Genomic DNA, 6,000 nt, shown 5'->3' on the forward strand with positions numbered 1-6,000 from the left:
CAATAAAGATAATAGAAAGACCACAATGAAATCATTTTTTTAAAAGCCTTTGTTTAATGTGTGTATGGTGGGAACATGGAGGCCAGAGCACCACTTGTTTGCAAATGGTTCTCATCTTCCACCAAGTGGGATCCAGGGACTGAACTCAAGTCAGGAGTCTTGGTAGGAGGTACCTTTACTGACTGAGCCTGCTCACTGGTCTTGATCAAGGAAGTCAACTTTTAAAGGCGATCTGCCGAGTGACCTACCTGACCCCCTACAAGCACTGTGGCTTTCTGGCGGTTTCGGCACAGCTCTGCAATGAAACTCAGTCTGTATTACCATTTACTCAAGTTGTGGTTGTTTGGTTGGTTGGTGACAGGGTAATACTATGTAACCCTGGCTAGCCTGAAATTTTCTATGCAGCCCAGACTGTCCTGGAATTCACAGAAATCCACTTCCTATGCCTCCCAAGTGCTGGGATTCAAAGCATATGCCACCACACCCTGATAGGATTTATTTTTTTTTAATGAATCAAAGGGTGGGAGAGATGGCTCATGGGTTAAGAGCATTGATGCCCTTTCAGAGACCTGGGCTCAATTCCCAGCACCCAGGTGGTGTTCTACAACCATCTGTAACTCCTGTCCCCGGGACCCGACACCCTCTTCTGATCTCCATGGCTCTGCCCACGTGTGGTACACTGACATGCATGGAGGCAAAACATCCATACATATAAAATAAAAACAAAATGAAAAGACAGAGAGAGTCAGAGAGAAGATGGCTACTATCAAAATATCAGGTCTTTAAACTGAATTGAGCTGGGTACAGCCTGCCCTCTGGAGACTGAAGCTGGCAACCACTGTACAATAGTGGAAGTGGTTGTCAAAGCTGTTAGGTCTTGATTGTCAATTCTCAGCACTAGTCCTCGTGGTAAAACTTGCTTAAATGTAATTATTTCTCTTCCTCCTCCTCTTCTTCTTCCTCCCCTTCTCCTCCTCCTTCTTTTCCTCCTCTTTCTTAGGCTTAATTCAAGTTCAAATGAACAACCAGAAGGTCTCTTCCTCACACTGTCCCCATCCTCTCTGTTTTCCCTGAGCAGAAGCAAGCAAATTCACAGGTGGAAGATATGCCGAGCTGTCTTCCAGTGGAGGCCATGCAACACTCTTTGGACACCTATTTCAGTCTTTATAACCAGTGCTCCTTTTCCAGCCCTGGCAGAGCCACTGCCCTACATACACACACACCACACACATACACACACCACACGCACACACACCACACACACACATACACACACCACACACACACCACACACACACACACCACACACATACACACATCTCACACATCACACCACACCACACACACCGCACACACCACACACACACACATACACACACCACACACCACATACACACACCACACACATACACACATCACACACACATACCACACCACACACACACACACCACACACACCACATACACACACCACACACACACCACACACACCACACACACCACATACACACACCACACACACACCACACACACCACACACACACACCACACACACCACACCACACACACCACACACACACACATACACACACCACACACACACACACCCCACACACACAGAGTCCTATTCTTCCCAAATGTTTAGCCTCATACAGGTTAAATGGTTGCCTGAGCGTCTTACATTTGAAAATGATTAACCAGTTGTGGGCTTTTTTTTCCTCTGCACTAATAACCACTAACAGTCTCTCTCTCTCTCTCTCTCTCTCTCTCTCTCTCTGTGTGTGTGTGTGTGTGTGTGTGTGTGTACACACATGCCCTTCTGGATATGTTCTTGTTGTACACACATGTGCATACACATCCATGTGAATGTTAGGGATTCGCCTTATTTTGGGGGACAGAGTCTCCCAGTGAACCTAGAACTCACAGGTGAGTTAAATGAGCTGATCAGCAAACCCCAGGGCCCCTCCCATCTTCACCTCCCCGGGCTGGCATTACAGGCACACACCACCAGACTCAGAACTTCAGGTGGGTGCTGGGATCTGAACTCAGGTCCTCATGCTTGCACACAACTGCTTCACCAACTCACCCACCTCCCCAGATCCCTTGGCCAGCTCTGCCTGTGTGCTAAGTACTAAATACAGACTATTGACTCTGCCCTTAGAATTACTGCCACCCTCATCTGACAGATGCAAACTGAAATGGAAGCTGAGAGAGCTCAGCCTGGGATGGAAGAAGACACACAGTGTCCCGAGGGTTGGCCTTCCAAAGGGAAAGTTCACTTCTGAGGCCACTCGGGCTCTTTGCCTATCTCAGAGACAGATCGGAACTGCATGAAAAATAGAAGTGCAGCCAATTCGTAACCAAAGGAAATGTTTTAGACCCAGTCAGCTTTGGTGGATTGTTCTGGGAGACATTTTTCTGTGCTCTGAAGTTAAACAGCTGGAATTATTTTTTAATTAAGTTTAATTTAAAAAAAAATATGTGCATTGGTGGTTTGCCTGCATATGTGTGTGTGCATTATAGACATTCCTGGTGTGTGTGCATTATAGACATTCCTGGTACCCATGGAGGCCGGATCCCGAAGGGGCTGGAGATACAGATGATTGTGAGCCGTCATGTGGGTGCTGGGACCTGAACTGGGATCCCCTGGAAGAGCAGCCAGTGCTCTTAACCATGGAGCCAACTCTTCGGCCCCTTTTGGTTGGTTGTTTTCCTGAGACAGGGTTTCTCTGTGTAATCCTGGCTGTCCTGGAACTCATTCTGTAGCCCAGGCTGGCCTCAAACTCAGAAATCCGCCTGCCTCTGCCTCCCGAGTGCTGGGATTAAAGGCATGCGCCACCACCGCCTGGCTCACATAATGCTTTTCTTTGGTTGTCTCCATGCTTGTGCGTGTTTGTGTGTGCAGGTATGTATGTATGTATGTATGTATGTATGTATGAGTGGTGCATACATGCACAGATCTACGTGGAGGGCAGAAAATAGCCTCAAAGTGGCTGGCTTCAGGCACCTTCCCTCTTGGGTTTTGAGACAGTCTTTCACTGGCCTAGAGTACTGCTCAGTGGTACTGTACATCTGCCTCAGCCTCCTCAGCTCTGGGGTTCCAAGCATGCCTCCACTTTTGGGACACTATAGTGGGGTCTGGGGATCACATGCAGATCCTCCTTAGTGGGGTTTGGGGATCACCCACAGATCCCCCTTATACTTACAAGGTGACCTCTGACCTCATGCTTTGTGTGTGTGCTAAAGGTGGAGCCTCTCAAGTGCTGGAAAAATAGGAGGAGAACATGTCTTGAAATACCAACCTAGCAGGTGGAGGGATGGGTCAGTGGTTAAAGTACTTGCTGTGCTTGCACAGGGCCAGAGTTCAATTCCCAGCACCTACATTGGGCAGTTTACAACCTTTTGCAAATTCCAGGTCTCACAGATCTCATACCCTCTTCTGACCTCCTTGGGCTCTCCTACAGCCACATACACATGCACACATAATTAAAAATAATTTGGTTTCAGGGGGAGGGGTTTTTCAAGACAGTGTTTCTTTGTGTAGCCTGGAACTAACTCTGTAGACCAGATTGACTTCAAACTCAAAAGTTTCATCTCCAAGGGCTGGGGTTAAAAGCATATACCATTACCATCCAACTAAAAATAATTTCTTAACTGAAAAGAATGTCTCTGTCTGCTTCTGCTATAACCACTGCTGCAGGAGGAAGCCCCAGAGCGGCAGCAGGACACTAGCAGGTAGTTAGAAGAGCCACATGCGGGTTCCAAGCTGCGGCTGCACAGATGCAGAGGAAGGTCAGCAAAGACAGCAGTGATGCAATGTGAGGGCTGGAGTGGGGGAGGGGGGAGGGGGAGGGGAGGGGAGGAGGAGGGGGAGGGCACTCCCAACCTGCTGCTGCATAGATGCAGAGGAAAGTCAGCAAAGACAGCAGTGATGCCATGGGAGGGGAGGGGAGGAGAGGGGGAAGGGAGGGGAGGGAGAGGGAAGGGGAGGGGACGGGGAGGGGGAGGAGGACTCCTCACTCTTGTTTCTTTCCCATCTTTGAATCTGTCCTAAGCAACACAGTAAAAACCATAACGTGGGGTGTGCAGAGCTCCCACTTTAGAGTTAGTCTATGTAACAAGTATAATTTACCCATAATCACTTCAACCCCAAGACTGTTAAGGATGGTGTTGAGAGAGCTGGCTTACCCAAGACCAGAGGCCCAACTGGTATTTGTTTAGTAACACTGAGAGATAGCTATCTCTGTGTCGGGCAAGGGTCTAGCCAGAGAGAAAATGTGTTCCAGGCTATGAAAGGCTTCTCAGTTTAAGTCATATTGTACAAAACAATCAAACAAACAAACAAAAACAAAAAAAATTAAACTAAATTTAGGATATTGAATAGATAGACCTCTTCTTCTCCCCGCCTCCTGCCCCCAATTTTCTAAGCTCTCTTTGTCTTTCTCTGTGAGCTTTAAAGATGTTCACCCAGTTCTCCATGGATCCTGGTAAGGAGCTGGCAGAATGGCTCAGCAGTAAGAGCACGTGGCATGAAGCCCACACGGTGCCAAGACCAGAGCCAGGTCCTTGGAATCCGTGTGAAGAACAGCGTGGAGTAGATATGTTTTCCAGCTCTCCTACAGCAACACAAAAGCCAGAGGAGAACTACCCCAGAGCACATGGGCCAGCTTGCCTTGAGCGCACAGCACAGCACAACCACACAAGCAAGAAAAGAGCCACTGCCTCAGACAGAGCAGAAGGAGAGAACTCTCAAAAGTTGTCTGCTGACCTCTACACAGCACACACGTACACACGGCATACTACACACATGCACACACACACTACACATACCACATACATGTGTGTGCGCACACACACACACACAAATAATGGTAATTTTTTTTTAATTGGGAAAAATTCTATTGGAATTTTCATTGAAGTTTCATTAACTCTATATATTAATTTGGGAGAAGTGTGTGTGTGTGTATATGTGTGTGTTTGTGTGTGTGTGTGTGTGTGTGTGTGTGTGTGAGAGAGAGAGAGAGAGAGAGAGAGAGAGACCTGGAACTCTCAATCCTCCTGCCTCAGCCTTCTAAGTACTCAGAATATAAACATGTGCTACCGTTCCTGTTCTAGTCCTTTAATATAAAGATTATGTCCAGAGGTCTTTAATTGCTTTATTGATTATGTCATAGCTATACACAATACACCTTTGTCTGCTGAGTTAGCTCTGCAGCCCCCATAGTTTATTTTTCTTCTAAAAATCTTCAGTTAATTTGGTTTTTTACATTTTCTTATTTCTTTGGTGAGATTTATCTTTCTGTTTATTCTAAGAGCATCCATCTGCCTTCCTGTGGTGTCAGTCACTGAGGGTGCTTCACAATCACATCTGGTTTTTCTTGAGGTTGGTGCCTTTTGACTTGTCAGGAAAGATTTTTTCCAGGTTCTTTGCCAGTTGAATGATCTGGGGTTCCATCCTGAACACTGTGAAGGCTAAAGACTCTCCATGGTGCTGAGAAGCAGAGACAGAGAAAGCCAGCAGATGTTTCAGCACAGCAGAGTGCGTGGCACGGGAGAACCCAGACAGGAGAAACAAGCAGAACACACAACATCGTAAACAAGAAAGGCAATGTGGAAGAAGAGATCCACAGACATACTGTGACACTGGTTAGCCACTCCCCCCACACACACACACACCTACACAATAAAATGAATAAATGTGTAAAGTGCCTTGAAGGGGCTAGAGAGATGGTTCAGTGGTTAAGAGCACTGGCTACTCTGGTAGACCTGGGTTCAGTTCCTAGCACCCACACGGTAGCTCACAACCATCTGTTACTCCAGTTGCAGGGAATTCAACACCCTCTTCTGGTCTCCATAGGCTCCTGCACATGCAGAATGCATATAAACTCACATATACACAGGCATATGCTTATAAAACAATAAGTAAAGGGGCTGGAGAGCTGGCTCAGCAGTTAAGAGCACTGACTGCTCTTTCAGAGGTCCTGAGTACAATTCCCAGCA

Source organism: Mus caroli, unplaced genomic scaffold, assembly GCF_978045245.1.
Source record: "Mus caroli unplaced genomic scaffold, Mus_caroli_1 scaffold_18, whole genome shotgun sequence".
In the NCBI taxonomy this organism is placed as follows: domain Eukaryota; kingdom Metazoa; phylum Chordata; class Mammalia; order Rodentia; family Muridae; genus Mus; species Mus caroli.